At 36.7% G+C, this 19933-nt stretch overlaps 1 pseudogene across 1 annotated transcript; it reads right to left on the bottom strand.

The window, feature by feature from the left end:
- Positions 1-1724: 1724 nt before the first annotated feature.
- LOC308651003 (aldo-keto reductase family 1 member C1-like) lies at positions 1725-16674 on the bottom strand (annotated as a pseudogene). Its single transcript has 9 exons — positions 16591-16674; positions 10516-10683; positions 9623-9739; positions 8693-8770; positions 8151-8273; positions 5956-6065; positions 5383-5548; positions 2965-3047; positions 1725-1767 (listed from the first exon to the last, which is right to left on the bottom strand). The product of its transcript is annotated as an aldo-keto reductase family 1 member C1-like (transcript).
- Positions 16675-19933: the final 3259 nt, after the last annotated feature.

Raw genomic sequence — 19933 nt, 5'->3', positions numbered from 1 at the left:
TTTGTTAGGTGCCATTTATATGTACCCTAGAAGTTATTTTCTGTTTGTTTCATGTGCCATGAAATCTGGTGTTTGCTAGACTATGAGTAACAACCCACCTCTCTGATCTGCTGAGGGCTGTCATCTAATTTCAGCAATTATCTAGGAGGTTGTGCTGCTTGCCTGGCTGGGAGGAAGAAGCAAGTTGTTTTAGAGATGATAAGCACAGACTTGTTACTCTGATATCTTACAAAGTTTGTGACTAGATAAGATGTAGTGAATTTCAGTACAGTTCCTTCGCTTTGAGGAAAGAAATTGATAGGTCTGTTGACACTACCTACGGAACAAGACCACACTGTGCAAAGTAGGTTTTGGCAATGGCTGGCACCCACTCTAAAATTGTCTACCATTCTGAATTTCATTTTTCTTCATTGCTTTCTTTGTTGCTTTCAACAACTAAGTGTTCATAGAATATGTACAGTGTTAATTCACCAGAGTCTAATAGATTCCTGCTGTTTCCATGGGAGAAACTGGAGCTTTTCTAGTCCAACATTTTCTCACATTACTCTATATTCTAAATTTCCAAGTGATTTATGAAATTCCTTCCTATAAATGCATCCTAACTGACATGAATATTTCCAAACATATTCTAATTAAAATTATTTCAGCTTTTCTTTTTAATGCTGTTCATGACTCCAGGTTTGGCATTGGATAAAGGATGCAAAAAGTTTCTTTTTGTCTGCAGAATATAATTATCAAAAGAACATTTGGTGAAAGGAAAACCATCAGAGTAGAGGAAGGGAATCAAGAGGAAGAAGGGAAGGGAAAAGGGAAGACATGGGGAAGTAACTGGGGAATGAAACCTACCCTATTATGCTATTTCCATGTACAAATATACCAAAGTAGATCAATCAATCAAATCATCCATAAATATGCATGTACATTTATATCACATAAAATAAATAATAATAATGGAAGGAAGATGAAGAGAGAGCAAGCAGATCAGGGGGAGGGGGAGGGCCAAGAAGGGAAAGTTACTGAGATATGAGATGGATCACATGTTATGTGCATGCATATATTTGGAATCATGAATCCTGCCACTATATATAATTATATGCACCAAAAAGGAAAAAAGAAAAACCTTTTGCCCATTAGTTCCAAACAGAGAAGTGCTCCACTCTTCCCTCTTCAACCTTTGCACATCTGAATCCTCATGCTAATTCCAGGTCTGATCCCCTCTCACCTCCTTGACAACCATCTGAAAGAAAAACCTCATACCCGGTTTCAGGAAGCTCTGGTTCATCTTGCAGATTAAGAACCATGACCTAAATGCAGTGTGTTATCTTGTTACTCCATGAACTAGAGAATCACTGAATACTAAATATCAATTACTACTTCCCTAGAGCCTGAGAACCCCGATCTATTTCCACCCCAGAAATGTGTTAGCATCCCCAAACACCTGCTTACAGGCTGGTAGCCAAATTAGTTTTTGTTCATAATGAGTCAAAAAGAAACTAGTCATAAATGTAACAAAGAATCTTAAGGAAAACAAGTTTATTTTGTTTTCAGAAATTGATAAAAATGTAATTACTGGACTGGTGAACTTTGCTGTAGCAGAATGTGAGTTGCTAAGAAGCATGGATTAACAACAGAAGCGATGTGTCCAATCATCAGCATCTGAGCCACCTCTGGAATCACAATTGAAGTCAGGGATGCCAGTAGAATTCAGGACAAAGGTGTCCAGATTAATATTCATCAGCAAATGGAAAATTCGGGTGGTCATCCATACTAAAATGAAAAATAAAAATGTGTGACATAGACTCAATGACTCCATTTCTACAAAGGAAAAGAAGTGACACTAAGGAGCTCCATTATATTTCTTGGGTGGTTGTAGAATCTGCCATATCTACTATCATGAATATAGCTTTAGGAAATGGTTTTATAGTTATAACTAATTATTCAAATTCTATTTCCTTCCTGACAACAGAACACAAAAATCTCACAAAGAATCCACTCATATTCATCTTCTTTAGCTCTATCAGTCACTCTACCGATCAAAGTAATCATTTCTTATTTCATATTCTCAGTGAAAGCAGAAACAGATTGTACCACGTTTATTTAGTTACATTGTGAAGGATGACACATCCATTTATGCCATGTTTAGTATAAGGACAAGTTCAGATACTGATCAATACGAAAGCTATTTTAGGTGTACAGTATATTGCTAGCCATCTCACTTCCATTTCACTAATTCATTAATTTCTTTGCTCACTGCCTATCACACATGGCATGGTGCTAAATTCAGATATGGAAAGAATGTTGTTTGTAAGACAGACCTGCAAACCCCTGGAGCTCACCATATAATATTTACATCTCTATACTTTAGTAACAATAGAACAGAAAATCATTACTTCTTGAAATACTTAATAGGTAACAAGAATTTCCAACTGCTTTTTACTGTCTCTTGATGTTATGTTCCTACTTCATCCTTCATTTTATCTATATTGACAAAAATATTAGTAATGATAACAATAAACCAGCCAATATTTAAGCACATGTAACCATGGATTATGTAATCCCCTTTCAAACACCACCACCACATTAATTTCTATTATGAATTAACATTCCCACAGGCAGAAGAAACATAATATATTCCTTGTTGACCATCACTTATAATGTATGTCCAATGCCAGATTCTAAAACCCTAATGCATCAAAAGGAATAAAGATTTTTTCATGACTATTAATCTCTTCAACAAGGGTGTTTTCTCTGCACATTCTTCCATTGTTGAATCTCTCTTCTCAAAACTACTTTATCCACTGAGTTGAGATGTCTACATTTTTTAATTCACAACCAAATATTCTCCTCAATGGAAGCCTTTTGAAAGCCAAATACAGTGTCTGGGTTCTGATCAAAACTGTACTGAAAAGGAGGGAAAGACTTGAAATAACAACCAAAGGACACATGTCTACTAAAGTTACTTACAGCTTGAAAGTAACATATCGAAAATTACTGTTCAGGCCATCTAGGTCTTTCATGTCTTCTGCAGTCAACTCGAAATCAAAAACCTATCACAGAGTAGAAAGTTTTTAGCCTATGTAGACTGCATATTGCAATTCTTGGAAATCTAATGAAATCATGTTGTTGCAGAAACGTTTAAAATATCTAAGAAGTTTCCAAAAGTTACTAAAGACATCAAAAGAACACTCAAATGGTCTGTGAATATCAGGTGACAAATAGAGATCACTTTTGACATATAAGATATAGAAACTGTACAACTACAGACAAAAAGAAATTGCAAAAAGAAACTGAGCAAAATAAAGCTAATGTTATTCCAAGATTACAGTGTCATACATTTTTTAAAAAACCCAGAAAACTCTAGTGGCCACGTTTTGAACTATATAAGATAATTCAATGATTTTTCAAGGATACAGTTTGTTTTCTATATTCCATCAATGGACAGATTAAAAACTTCAACAATGACTTTTGTTCAACATCTTTTTGTCAATAATTGTTAAGGTACTAATAATATCCTGCTCAAAAAACAAATGACCTAGCTCCAAGAATCACTTTGTCTAAATTTTAGGTATTTAAAACATGGAAAATTTTCAGGAATTGCTAACATACTGAAACAAATGGATAATTAAATCTTTGGTAATTTCCTTAAAAATGACAGGAGAGTAAAATTCAACAATTGAGGAATTGGATGAGTAGCATTTTCTGCATTCTTCTGTGAACTCTTCTGCACACTTGGAAATTCTTAAAATGAAAAGGGATATTTTATTCAAAGATTATCAAAATTATCACTCCTATATGAATAAATGTAACGGAATTTACAGAAATGCCTTCATAGATAAGTTTGGTGCAATATGTTTAAAGACTAGCTAAATATTGGAAATTCATATCACAATCATAGATTAGAATCTTTAAATTTCAAAAGTAGTTTCTTTCAAATTTATTAAGAGCTCCAATGAAATATAAAGCAAACAAGGACAATCTGCATCAACAATGATAAAGTGATTCTTTTTAATAGAAAAGTAGTCAGAAATGTAAATCCTCTTGTTGGGATGTTTAGCTAGGCATTTAAAAATTATGTGTGTATTTGGATTTTTATTTCATAATTTAAAAAAACTGCAGTTGAATTAAATGTGGAATTTAAGAGTTGTAAAAGTTTTGTAAAGAAATGTAATATAATACTGTTGAGTTCCCACTATAAGAAAAAACATGACATTCATCAACCACAAAATGAAGGCATAAAGACAAAAATAAGACAAGGAATTCTCTTCATGAAAATATAGCAAAAGGAGCATGGAACTCAAAGTGGAATTGGGGAGAACATATTTCAACAAATATATCTAAATCTGAAAAATATATCCAGAGAATATAAAAATGGTCAATTGTTTGCAAAAAATGTTACTCCCAGTAATTCACATCTCCCAGTATCCAAACTCTTTCTTATGTGAAATTGCAGCTTCTTTCACTAAGAGACCATGTATGTTTCCCTATCTCCAGAATATTGCCTGGTCTCTAACTAGGTGGCCTTTAGAACTTGGTGAAAGCAGCTATGTGCCCATTCTGAGGTGAGGCATGAGAAGGCTCTACAATGAACCATTCACTACCTGGAGACAGGGCTATGTGATGAGATGAAATCTGAGTCATCAACTGGTGGATGTGAACTTCTATGGAGGGGAGCTCAGACACCCTAGAGAACAGAGCAAGCAGGACTGAAGCAGAGGGAGCACATTGTCCTGGAAATGCATAGGAGAGTTCATTACAGAACAGGAGCAGCCAGGGTAGTTGAAAGACATTCACTGAGTTCAGGCCGAGCCAAGGCAAACAGGCAAATCATAGAATTATGAGGTAACAAAAGCTCTTTGTATTGACCTCAATATTGAGGGAGCTTTCTTTTCAACTACTCCAAGTAATGGTTTCATAAAATTTTCCTACTTGTAAATGAAAAGAAAAGCAAGCTATTCAATGAGCAACTCATAAACTGACAGTCAACAGTGAAAAATTCAAATTGAATAAATATATGAATATTAAAATATATCAAGTATTTGGAGAAATGTAAGATAAAATTATAATTTATGGAATAAAAATCACCCATTCCAAATTCTCATTTCAGGATATTAAAAAAAACAAAGATGTCACTTGCACAGGTTTACATATGCATGGCTAGAAATACTGAAAACCTGTGCTTTATCCAATCCTAATTTATTTTGCTATACTGCCTGTTGCATTGTAGAGTAAGAAAACACACTTCTGAAAGCACCTGAAATCTTACATATGGAGGACATGCTAAGGATATTGACTTGGCACAAAAACATTCTTAGAGTATACAAAGAAGCACACATGTAAAGGAGTCTGTGTGACAACCCCAGTGCCCACAGCCCTCCTCTATACCTGAATGTTCTCTTTGATCCTGTTCTCATTGAAACTCTTGTCCAGAACTACAACCCCACGCTGCAGCTGGTAGCGGAGGGCAATCAGGGCTGGGGATTGCTTGTGCTTTTTTGCCAAGGCACCAAGAACTGGGTCATCCAAGAGAACTGGGGAGTTCTGGTCAACCCTGGAAGAAAAGACAGAGATGCTTAGGTGCTGAGGCCAAGTTAATTAGGAGGTTTCATTTGTTTCTCTTTTTTGTAGGATACAGTTTACTGTGAGTTGAATCCAAAGGTATTCTACCACTGATCCATATGCCTAATCCTGTTACAACCTCCCAAATCACTGGGTTTACAGGCAAGCACCACTGGACCCACTCACATAACAGGTCTGTTGGGACCACTCCAAATAGGGATCCTCAAATTCTGTCCCTGGAGCAGCAGCATTAGTGTCTTATGGGATTTTCTCGGAAATGAAAAATTTCCCCTCTGCCAAAATCAGTTGAGAGTTATATTGTAAAAACTGAGTCTTGTAGGACTATATGTAGTTCATAAACAGTAGCATTTTAGGTAAACTCCCTCAAGCTCTCATTACCATCGTTTTTCTCATTGAGTTCCCAGAGCACTAAAAGCCACCAGAACAATATCTTTTGATTTGCAGAAGTCCAGCAGTTTCTTCTGATTGTGATAAACATGACATTCTACCTGCAGTGGACAAGATAGAAGGTATCTGAGTCTACTAAATGCTAATGTTAATATGAAAAGAAATTTTTTTTTAAAAAAAAAAAGCTAACTTAAAAAAATGGAAACCTTGACTTCTAATTGTGCCAGAAATCAAAAATTTGGTCAAAGACTCATGAGTACATGTTTGAAAGACATTTGATAGATATTCTGCCGGTGACTTTTGGGTAAATTTATTCATCAAAAGCAATAAAACCAGATTCTAGAACTCAGGGAGCTTAGAATAATTCCCCCTAACCATAGTCTCTAAGACCAAGATCCAGTTAGAACCAGTCAGTATAGGACAAAGTGACACTGACTGGAAAATCCCCTTCTACAGGGCAAGAACATGTACAATGGAGATTTGGAAATCTGAGGCAACACCACTGTCAGTCAACAGTCAAGAGGTGAAACTAGGCAGGACTCTGAAATCTTCCATGTGACTCCCAATAAAACTGGCAAGGAACATATGCATTACATCTCTTTCCTCTCTGTGAAGATTCGCTTTCATCTTTGAGAGTTTCATCTTTTACCTTTTCTTACTCTAATAAATTCATTCTTGCAACGCTGAGCCATATGTTTAAAAATTTCCTACTGAAATGCAAACCCAATAATGAGGACTCCACTGCCAAGGTCTTGATTTGTCATAAGGAATTCAAATCCAACTCCTAACTGACAGAAAATGGAAATTTAAAAACAAGTTAACTCATATGATAAGTTAAAAAAAAAAATCCTAGTTCAATATGTGGAAAAGTTCCGGGTGAACATTCTATGTGAAAAGAACTTAAGAAACATGACAGGAAAAAAAACATGTAAACCAAAGTTGCATTCTGGAAAAGGGAATAACTATAAAAGATATTTCAGAAAAGCAATGGGAAATTTGAATGTAGATTGCATTTAGATGATGTGAGAAGACTTACTATTAACTTTAGATATAATAATGAAAATGTGCTATGTGAGAGATCATCTTCATTCCTAGGAGATATTCTCTGAAGTTTCTAAAAGTGAATAGTCTAGTGTATAATTGACCTTGAAGAGATTTAGATATTATACATAAGTATGCTGATAAACCCACAGAAATCAACATTTTACAGTGAACTCATGTCAAAAATATTAGATAAAAATTTTAAAAATATGGATGTCCTGTGTCATGTTCTCACTTTTTATGATTGTTTAAAAAATTTCATGATTAAAAAATTGGGGTAAAATTAATACTAAAATTATTTTATATTTTTTAACATTGATATTAGAAATTTATACTGCTCAATCAACTTACATGAAATTTGTGAATTTTATATGGTCTGTTTTCCAACCAAAGACCAATAATCCATGACTGAAAGTTGTAAAATAATAAGTGAGAAGACAGAAACATGTAGAGAATACATGTAATGGCACAGTTGATTTTATATCAGAAAACATGGAGGAAAGCAGGTAAGAATGGCTCAGGCATGATGTCAACTGTATATTCTAAATGCTGATATTAATATAGAAATATATTTCATCCACTTCAGTACCATCATTAATAAGTTAATTCCTCCTAGGCCTTTAACTTTCACAAGCTCTGAGTTACTTTTGCTGTATATATGCCTCTGGATTCATGAACCTAAATAAGAAATAACAAAGACTCAGGCACCCAACATCCACACACAGCCTATTCACTGATCTCCTAAGTTCCCTCTTTTCTTGCTCACTGCCCATTCCTATGTACTCACCTTCTTTCCTACACACAGTTCCCCCCACAGCACATTCACCCATCCAGGATCTGGTCATCCTTCATTGTTCAAGGACAAGCTCACCTTGCCTCTGAAGTCAGATAAACAACCACCCTTCTTGATCAACTGATTCTTCCATAACCTGGGCACTAAGTTCTTCCCCTCATTTTCACTAAGTATTCACCCAGCACAGGTACAATTGAGACTCCTCCACACCATCCAAGATAGTGGCACTAAATCTAGACTCTTCTGTTCAACAAATGTGAATGAACAGAAGGACAGGACCAATGGACACCTGGCAGTGATACAGATACAAGGAAGTGTTATAAGAGATGGCAGTGAGGCTCAGGGCTCTCACCTGGTTGCAGACAGGCTTATACTTGAGGCCTGGTTTATGCAGGATCATCTCCAGCTGCCTGCGGTTAAAGTTGGACACCCCGATGGACTTGGCCAATCCTGCGTCCTTGCACTTCTCCATGGCCTTGGGAGGAAGGGGTTGGGAAGAGGCATATGTACAGTCAACTATGTCACTATGAAGGCAAGACAGAACTGTTAAGAGGAGCACTGTCAAGAAATGACAACAAAGCTGATGAATTGATTGTGAAGAGGAGAAAAATGGTAAAAATTATATGGGAAGGCGTTGAGAGCCAGTAAAAGAATTCCTGTGTCCTCTTCAGGGCATCACACATGACTGCATGTGGAGGCAGGAGGGTCATGTCCTCATTGTCCTCAGTCCTCCTCCTCTATTTCTCTCCATTACATTCCAGGAATGTGTTCCTCTCCACCCCCCTAGCAAAAATCCTCTTTTAAACATGATGATTTCTAGATCCATAATTACAGGAGCTGGCATGAACTGTCACCTACTTGGCTTCCTGTGAGGTCACTCCTTCAGGCACTCACCTCCCATGTGGCACAGAGATCCACTGAGTCATATAGATTTTTTCCATTTTCATCTTTTGGGTAAAGCTCTTCCCCTGGCTGAAGTAGAAGTGATCATAACAGTAACTCTGCTGAATTCATATGTCCACACACAGTAATGCTGCTAGGTATATCCAGGGGAAGGGACACTAACCCTTCTTGAAATAAGTAAAGCATCACTCTATACTCATCTATTTATAAAGTGTTTACATGTGAATGTGTAAGGAATACCTTTCAGTGCTTAGCTTCCTATATTCTTCTCTTACATCAAATTATCTATATGTTCAATTTTACATGTATCTATGCATATACCTATATTACATATAGATAATTACATATATATATATATATATTTATATTTGTAATTCTATATGATTTTCTTAATCACCTAATGAGGTCTCATGTTACATTTCCTGACCCTATATTTTGTCCTGGGGAAAAGCCTTTCACTGGGAATTCAGTGGACGCATGGGTTTGATCTTCAGCAATAATGGATTTCAGTGATGACCCAAGATAAACAGTTTCTTTATCTACCTGAACACATGTGGGTATAAGTAAGTGTACCAAAGATCATCAATCAAGTTTCAATTCAAGATTTCATGTTGGAAGATGGAGAGACCCTCTTTAATATTAATGACCATGGTATTTGAACTGTCCCAAAGTCGTATGAACCATCAGTGCAAAAGGCTGAGACAAAAACTAACCAAACCTCCATATCCAGACATAATGATTGAATTGAGATGTCTCTGAAGATTACATCTAATCATGAATCTAGACATAATCCGGACTTTCTATAATTCATATGATCTAATTACATAATTGTATAATTGAAACTAAATTCAACCATCCCATGGTAATGAGGGTCATGCTGATGGCTGAAATTAAATAGGTTTGATGATGCAAATTGCCTACCTTAATCGCAGTTGGGATATGAATAAGGTAGAGGTCAACATAGTCAAAATGATGTTTCTTCAGTGACCTTTTCAAACAAGATTGGACCAGCTCTGGCCGATGAAAAGTGGACCATAGCTACAGAGATTAAAGTAAGAAAACATAGTTTGGATATTTCTTTAAATCCATATTAAGATATTTATTTGTCAATTGCTTGGAAACTTGATTACAAGAATGATATCTCTTTAAGTCTTTGGTTCCACTAATCTGACCAGTTCATGTGAACTGGATTATATTTTGGTTATTATTTGTAAAATGTTTGAACTTTGGAAGGAATTAATCAAGAGATATAATTTTTATCAAACAATAACATTATTTAATATCTGAATAGTGATTCATAGAGATTACAAAGCTATTGTTAGTCTATCTCATCCATTCATTTCGTTAGATAAGAATAAATATTTTTGTTTACAGAACTGAAAGAAACACATTTTGAATATTTAATATGTGCTAGACACAAATCAAGATACTTTAGCTAGATCTTCTTTTGTACCCATGGAACTGTCGTACATTGTTCTTTGATAATGACAAATGTAAAAGTAGATATTCAGAATGATAGAAATTTTACAAAATCACCCAGGAGATCATGAATCCAGAATCTGGTCATAACTCTATCTCATTCTACAAACAATACAAAGTCATAGAGCTGAAGGGAGACTCATAAAAGTAAAGAATTTAAAGTCGTACATTTGTAGACTGTGAACAGTAATTTATAATACATCTCTGTTTTTGATACTGGATCTTATATGTGAATAAACATTGTAAAAATAATCACATTCTAACAACCCATCACCTAACATAATTTCACTTCTTCACATCATATTGCAGTAATTTTTACACTGTATACAGAATACCTTTGAAGTATAGAATATGTCTTCTCTCTTCACAGTGCCATCTGCAATCTTTCTTCTAATGGCCAGTCCTACCTCCTCTTCTACTTGGTATGCATAAGCACAATCAATATGGCGGAAACCAGCTTCTATAGCTATTTTGGTGGACTCTGTGGTCTTACTCTTAGGAATCTAAAGGAATAACCAGAAGGGTTTTTTTTTTTTTTGGAGAATAATACTATGAAAAATAACTCACCATGAGAAAAGTGAACAGTTCATTAGACTGGAAGAAATTTTATATTTCAGTGTTGTCTTCAGACTATTTAATAACATGATAAGGGGATGGTACCCTGAACTTTGAAGGCCCACTTTTCTCCTATATAAAACATGACAAAGTAGCCAAAGAGCAATTCTGAATATCATGAGCAGAATCAGTGTTCTCACAAAAGCCAACTTTGGCCATGCCTTGGGTTAGTTTAGTATTTGGAGTAATGACCCCAAACCAATTTTGTCTGTTTTCCCTAGTTAATTACAGGAGTCTGGCATCCAGGAAGCCTAGACACAGAAATCCTAATCCAGTGGCATCACAGGACCCCAGGAGCAATTCAAGTTCATTGAGTTTCCGGAAGGACTCAGGAGACAGCATACAGGAATAATCATGTAATAATTATGTGATGAAGTCACTAAGTATAATTAATGCAGGTGAATAGTTCATGGAATGACTATAGAAGAAATACTGTGCAAGATTTTATAAATCTTCTCCCAAAGAAGAAACACAGATTATACTAAATTCCCGATGGTGAATTTTGAAACCATATGAGAAATATTTGTGCAAGAAAAGCTATTGAGATAATTTTCTAAGGTTTTCAGTTGTGATAAGGGGATGGTACCCTGAACTTTGATTAAATTGACACCCTATATATACTAGGAAACAACACAATTCCAGTCTCCTAGAGAAAGGTAGATATATCATTCTAAAAGTGGGGGGATAGAAATATGTCATTTCCCTGAATGTCCATTTCTGTTCCCCAAATCCTGGCCAATTATGAAATAATGAGAACAAGCCTGGCCCTGTACATCCAGATATGTAATATCTTTTCTTTTTTTTTAGTACCAGGGATTGAACTCAGGGACATTTGACCACTGACCCACATCCTCAAACCAATTTTGCATTTTATTTAGAGACAGGGTCTTACTGCATTGCTTAGTGCCTTGCTGAGTTTCTAAGGCTGGCTTTCAACTCACAATCTTCCTGTCTCAGCCTTCTGAGACACTGGGATTACAGGCATGTGCCACTGTGCTCAGCCCAATATATAATATCTTAAAGGATCCTGACTTTCTCTTGTGTACATTGGAAATGAGGGCAAGATAATGTTGCCTGTGGAAAGATTCGTTTTCCATGTATTCCAGGAGAGTGGTTCCTTGGCATGTTGTTAATATAAGCAAATAAAATAAGATATTGCTGAGGATGTTACTGCTTCTGCAGCCTAACATACAATACTGCTCTGTTGAACCTCTTGAAAGGGAGAAAATCCTTGCAACCCACATTGGAGGTAAGTCATTAATTTCAAGAATATATAAAGATCAAAAATTTCCACACTAAAAAACCAAACATCTCAATCAACAAAGGAGTAAAGGAACACAATAGACACTTCTCAAGAATAGATGCAAAAAGTCAACAAGAACATGAAAAATGTTCAACATCTCTAGAATATAGAGAAATGCAAATTATTACAACATTGAGAGCTCAATTCACTATTGTCAGAATGGCAATTATCAAGAATACAAGTCACACTAAATGTTGGTGATGATGTGGAGGAATGGTACACACATACATTGCCTGTGAGACTGCAAATTGGTGCAACCCCGCTGGAAAGCAGTATGGAGATTCCTCCCTCAAAAAACTAGAATGGAACAACCATTTGACCCAGTTATACCACTTCCAGTTGTATATTTAGAGGAATTAAAAATCAATGTACTACCGTGATGCAGTCACATCAATTTTTTTAAAAAATTTAACTTGTTTTAATTACTTATACATGACAGTAGAATGCATTTATGCACTTTGATATACATAGATGGGATATAATTTCTCATTTTTCTGAGTGAAAATGTTGCAGAATCATATTGGTCATGTAGTCACATATATACATACAGTCATAATGTCTGTTTGATCCTACTAACTTTCCTATCCCTACATCCCCTCTCCTTTCCTCCCATTACTTCACTCTAGCTAATCTAAAATAATGCTATTCTTTCCTAGTGCCCCCCGCCTTATTGTGCAAAGATCTCTCATGCTCCTGGATAGGCAGAATTAATATAGTCAAAATGGCCATATTAAAAAAAAACATTATACAGATTTAATGCAATTTTTATTAAAATTCCAAAGAGATTCTTCATAGAAATAAAATAAGCAATTATGAAATTTATTTAGAAAAATAAGAGACCCAGAATAGCTAAAGCAATCCTTAGCAAGAAAAGTGAAGCAGAAGGCATCAAAATACCAGGCCTTAAACTATACTACAGAGCTATAATGACAAAAAAATGGCATGGTATGGGCACCAAATAGACTTGTAGACCAATGGTATAGAATAGAGGACACAGAGACAAACCCACATAAATACAGTTATCTCATACTAGACAAGAGTACCAAAAACATTCACTGGGGAAAAGATTGCCTCTTCAAAACATGGTGGTGGCTAAACTAGAAATCCATATGTAACAAAATGAAATTAAACCTCTATCTCTCATCCTGCACAAAAATCAACTCAAAGTGCATCAAAGACTTGACCTAGGCACTAGAACAGAGACCTTGTGCCTAATAGAAGAAAAAAACGGGCCCAAATCTTCACCACATTGGTTTAGGATCTGACTTCCTTAACAAGACCCTTAAAGCACAAGAAGTAAAATCAAGAATTAATAAATGGGATGGATTCAAATTAAAAAGCTTCTCAGCAAAGGAAACATTTAATAAGGCAAGGAGAAGGCCTACAGATTGGGAGAAAATCTTTACCACATACACCTTCAATAAAGCATTGATCTCTAGAATATATAAAGACCTCAAAAAACATAACACCAAATAAACAAATAACCCAATCAATAAATGGGCTAAGGAACTGAACAGACACTTCACAGAAAAAGAAATACAATTGATCAACAAATATATGAAAAAGTGTTCAACATCTCTAGCAATTAGAGAAATGCAAATCAAAACTACTCTAAAATTTCATCTCATTCCTATCAGAATGGCAATCATTAAGAATACAGGCAAAAAATAAATGTTGGTGAGAATGTGGTGAAAAGGCACACACATACATTGCTGGTGGGACTGCAAATTGGTGCAATCACTATGGAAAGCAGTATGGAGATTACTCAGAAAATCGGGAATGGAACCACCATTTCACCCAGCTATCCCACTCCTTGGTTTATACCCAAAGGACTTAAAATCAGCATACTACAGTAATGAGCCACAGTAATGTTTATAGCAGTTCAATTCACAATAACTAGACTATGGAACCAACCTAGGTGGCCCTCAATAGATGAATGGATAAAGAGAATATGGTATATATACTGAATGAAATATTACTCAGCATTAAAGAAGAGCAAAATTATGGCATTTGTCAGTAAATGGTTGGAGTTGGAGAATATTTCATAGCAAAATAAACCAATCCCACAAAACCAAAGGCCTAATATTTTCTCTAATGTGCATATGTTAATTCACATCAATGTTTATAGCACCTTAATTCACAATAGCTGAACTATGCAACCAACCTAGGTGCCCTTCATCAGATGAATAGGTAAAGAAAATGTGGTCTATATACACAGTAGAATATTACTCAGCCATAAAAAATGAATTGATGACATTTTTCAGTAACTGGATACATCTGAAAACTATCATGCTAAGTGAAATATGCCAGTCCTAGAAAACCAAATATCAAATGTTCTGTAAAGATATGTATTCAAACACAAAAACTGGGAAAGGGAAGGGAAAGAATCAAAGTTCAGAGGACTAGAGAAGAGGAATGAAGAGAAACAAGGAGTGATATGGATGGGAAAGGCAGTGGAATGGATTTGACTTAACTTTTCCACCTTAATTTATAAATAAATCACTGTGAATCCCCAAATCATGTGCATTCAAAAGACTGGTTTTCAAATTAATATAAGGTCTACTCCACATTTACATCCATATGTCAAAAAACAATATATTGTCAGGTAAAATAAAATCAAAATATAAAAAAAATTTAGGATAAAACCCCTCTGTTTGTGGTAACTGGGATAGAACTGAGGGCATGTGGAAAGAATGGGTGTCACTCACCTAGCCAGTGATTACAGCACAAAACATCATGAGGAGGAGGGAGTCCTGCGTGGAAAAGCAGTGTGAGGGAGGAAGGTGCTGTGATTCAGCCTGTCACTGCAGGACCCTCCGCATGGGCATTTCTCAATAAGGACTGATGCCTGAATGCACTCTCCACATATTTTCTCTGGTCTTTGGCAACCATTTCCACTTCTCTGGCACAACTGGACTATCAACATGGCTGCAGAATACATAAATAAATTCCAATCTTCATACCCTTTAGGGATAGCCAGTTTCCTTGTGTGTTATTTTTAAAAAGTGAAAAATCAGATGCCAGCCAAGGGAACATTGATGATAGGCTCAGGAAAAAAGAGAAATATGCTATGTTAACTCTCGAAAACAACAGTATCTCTGTAAGACAGAACTAAACACTGGCTGGAAAAAAATAGTATACTCTCTATTTTTTTTTTTTGAGAGAGAAAGAGATAATTTTTAAAATATTTCTTTTCAGTTTTCAGTGGACTCAACATCTTTATTTTAGTTTTCTGTGGTGCTGAGGATCGAACCCAGCGCCCCACACATGCCAGGCAAGCGCACTCCCCAGCCCCAAATGTATACTCTTATGATACAGAGTTACAAAGAAGGAATTGTACTCATCTTATAAGGCATTAGTCACATAAACATCAGGCCTTAAAGCTGACTCACTCTCTATTGTGGAAGATTTAATAAGAGTGAAGTTGACAATTATTGTATGGTCTACAAAATTTGTATGACTTGAAAGTTCATTTTTTAAAGATTACAAAGGCAGAACAAACACAATGTTTTGTGTTTGAAAAATTTTTGGAAGCTTTCTTTTTCCAGGAGATCAAGATAAATGCCATCCTAGGTTTTACTGGCCTCTGCTGATTCTAGCCCTGAGTTTGTTTGGCATAAGGACACTTGGACTAGGACTGAAGCCCTAGTGTCCCCTTCATGACACTTTTCCCTACAGATTTTCACAAATCCTGTCATAAGACTTCACACTTGCTCACTGGATATTTCCTTAAGTCTTGCAGAAGAACAATCTTTAAATTCAAACTTTAGAAATTTAGTTTCTTGCCACATAATTAAGTGGTCAGAGTATGATAATGGAATACAAAATTCATTCCAGGATAGTGAACATAGCTCACTCCACTTCAGAGGGTCATCTGTCAATATAATACACAAAACCAATGATGATTAATTGACAAACACCCTTCTTAGGTCACCGTTTGACTTATCTGGTTGTTATACATTCGGGTAAATTTCCCACAGTTGAGAACACATAAAAAATTCTCCTCTACCAAGGTGCAGCATTTTCTGTGAGATGCTGAAGCCTTCCTCAGAGTGGAGAGGAAGTATTCCCCATCATTTATTCTATGCTTTTCATCTCAGGTACATTTTGCTAAACAGATGTCTGGGGCTCTTGCCTTCTTGGGAGGAAAATATATTTCCTGAGGTATAGAAATAAAGAAAGAAACCATTCACAGTGCAAACAGAGTGCTGACATTCATCTTTTCTACCAAGTTGGTCAATAGACTGAAATTGGGGGTGGAGGCTTAGAGTGGTCAGAACACTTGGTAGGTGACCACACCATCATGCAATGATGGAGAGCAATGTCTGAAAACTGTCTTTCCTGATAATGGAATAGCTCTCGCCTGGAGAAACAGGACCATCTAAGACCCCCAGAGTCACACAGGAAGCAAGTAACTTGACAACCCAGATTGGATTCCATTCATCCTGTGTCTCCTTTCTTTTGAACCCTCTACCCAATTTCCTACTGTTACCTCTTGAGGTTTAACTGTGCCAAAGCCCAGTGCAGGAATGAAGTGACCATCATTGAGCTCAACATACTGATGTTTGGAATTCATTGCCTGTGACTCCTCAGCCTGAGTAGGTTCTGCTTCTGCTTATTCTGCCTTCACAGGGAAATAAATAACTGGAATTCACAGCTCCTACTGCTTGTCTAATGGTTATCCAATTCTACTTACTGTCTAATGTTTAGACAATATTTTATAGGAAGAGTGAGGTTAAAGCAATATTCCCTATGTGAGAAGAGAATTCAAACCAGTTCACTTATTCCATATGGAAAGTAAATTATGTAAATTACTACACAGTGGAAAAAATGTTAGTTTTTATTGAATTTTCCCATATCTTATCAAGAGTTTAATATATGAGATTAGATGATTATTGACCATTTGTTAAACTAGAAACCTCAGATCCCTGGTACTTTGCATTTTTTTCTTGATTTTTTTTTTTGTTTGTTTGTTTATTTTTTCCTTATTTTTCTAATTTTGGGGGAAGGTACCCGGGATTAAATTCAGGGGCACTTGACCACTGAGCCACATCCCAAGCCCTATTTGTATTTTATTTAGAGACAGGGGCTCACTGAGTTGCTTAGCTACTTACTTTTGCTGAGGCTGGTTTTGAACTCATGATACTCCTCCCTTGGCCTCCCAGGCTTCTGGGATTACAGAAGAGCTTGCCATCGCACCCAGATTCTTGAAGCTCTTCTTGACCATATATTATTAGAAATGATGAAGTATAATATACCAGGCCCACAAACACAAAGATTCTTAAAACATGATTATGGACCATGTTTTGGAGTCTCAGAAATACAATCATATGTAAAAATCAACAGAAGTTAGTCTTTTTAATTTTCCCACTGGTAACATGCTTTCCACAATTTGACAACCAAGTCCCAAGAGATGCAGTCCTGACAAGTGTGCAGTAAAAACTGCACTCACTTGACATTCTGCTCAGGGGCAGCCAAAAAAATTACAGCTGCGGGAAGTCAGTTTGCAATAGGCAACAAGAAGCTAAATGTTATTACAGTTTTCACCCATTAGATAATTTATGGAGAAAAATATCAATAAGTAGGATGCAAAATGAAGGCATTTTATAATATATATGACCTTGCTTAACATGGTCCATAAGAGTAAAAAATGGAAAAATCTTAAATTATTATGGATTTTGGAATAGTTGTGAAAACATGGATACACTGATGAAATGGGATATTTGTAGAAAAAAAGAGTCAGACATGAACATTTATTAATAAAAAATTCCTCTCTTACATAGAGGAATACGGGCTCAGTTTAAAGGGGGTTTATTTTAATAATGATATAATATGTCCATAAAGTATGCATAATAGAAAAGGAAAGAGTACAAACTGTAAGTAGTCACTCCTTCTACATAGTGAGACTAGGACTGATCTCCTTCCTGGTTTGTAATCACCTATAATTTTTGTCACTTTTAAAATTGGAAAAAGTATTTACTAATAAGAATTAAATACTCCACCCCTTACACAAATCCTCTTTACTTGTGGTTTTGATTTTTTTAAGATGAGCCATCCCCCGCCCCAAACACACACAGAGTAAATTAAAGTGACTGTTGAGCACTTTTCAAAACTTCGACTGTCAAAAATAGCATTAAATTTAAACGTAAAAAAAGTCATCCTTTTTAACTTTGCCATTGCCAACATATTTTCTGGAGGTTCTTATGTTGCATTTTAATGAAAATGTTCACTGCTGATGGATGTGCAGTCCTGAGAAGTGTGCACTCAAAATGGCGATATGCCACGTTGCCAGTGAAGCAAAAGTGACTCCGCTGTAGGAACAGACTTCACAAGACACAACACAGGCCAAGGTCTTTCTGAAAAGTGGGACTCTGAGTGAGTGGTAAATCTTCTGCAGTCCTTTCAATTAATGTTTCACTTTTGTAATCTGAGAAATGTGTTTACTAACCAAAGGAAAAGCTCTGACCCTGAAAATTAAATAGAAAGGAATTTCATGGCAGACAACCAGCCCTAAGTACTCTCTCAAGCTGCTTTTGCTCAGTGACACAAACCTCACTGAGAACCCTCAGGCTTCACTATTGATTTTCCATTTACTACTAAAATTCTGCCTAGCCCCTCCCATGGTGTACAAACTTGGATTCTTGTATATCCTGACTTTACCTGAGTTGCATTTTCTGGACCTTGACTCCATTTTCTCTAAGATCAGAATATTTGTCTGTACTGATCCTGGACTCCACTTGGTGAACTTGGACATGGTAGCATGTGCCCAAGAAAATATCTGGATGTCCTGGACACAGGGCAGAAACCTTTGCTCTGCATCAACCACACCTCATGAGTTAAAACCTCACCAAACTTCCAAGGTTAAAGCTCTTTATTATACAGTCTTGGATTCTATTGATAATTTGAAGGTCTGCCACAGTCTGGCTGGGCCCAAAATCTCGAGCCACTGAAGCAGGAACAAACTTTATTTCTGAACTCCACCAGCACACTCCACACACGCTCCCTGGGTATTCTCCCGCGAACCACGCATGTGGCGTTTTCTCGGGACACACTACACCAACAGGAAATCCCTCTTCTGGAATTCCCTCCTACCGCTCTTCCCCAACCAATAGGACTCCCAGGAGTCCCGCTAGAGCGCCAAACTGGCAGGCCTAGGCAGACAGCATGGGTCTAATCTCCAATTGAATGCAGATCTTAATAATTATCTTCTCAATGGCTTGCTGGAGTCACCTTTCAACCAAAAATGCCATGTGCCATTCCTACTTGGCTATGGCTCTCAGCATCTCCCCCCTTCTGTTTAATTAAACAACAAGCAATGTGGCTTAGGGACCATGCCTATTAGGTTGTCCAATACAACATATGGTCCTTACCTGTCATCGGATGAGCTGACCTCTAGGCGTCAGCCTCCTGTCTTAGGTTGGTACCACTGCAATTGGATCATACCCGTCACTGACTACGGGTCCAGCATACAGCCATATTTGTGGATAGGCCTTTGCACCAGGGTGGGGGGGGCGAGGCTCATTGCCTCACCTCTGTTGGCCCCCACATTTGGCCTTTGCACCAGTGGGGGTGTGAGGTTCTTTGCCTCACCTCTGTTGGCCCCCAAACCTCAGACCATCACTTGCAGAAGTGAGGAGGACACAGAAATGCCACAACAGCAAGCCAACTGACGGCGTCTTCGAAAAATTGTACCACCGGTGACACCATCAGCAAAGATACTCCAGCATTACCACAATTCACTGTACCAACAGATAGTTCACAATCTATACAAGTGATACATAGTCCAGGCAAGCTCTGCAAGCAGTTCAAAGCAGAGGAATCCATCAATATGTCCA

Source organism: Spermophilus citellus (assembly GCF_964194105.1).
Source record: "Spermophilus citellus genome assembly, chromosome: 6".
In the NCBI taxonomy this organism is placed as follows: domain Eukaryota; kingdom Metazoa; phylum Chordata; class Mammalia; order Rodentia; family Sciuridae; genus Spermophilus; species Spermophilus citellus.
The sequence above is the reverse complement of the archived record's forward strand: the minus strand, read 5'-3'. Positions and strand labels throughout refer to the sequence as shown.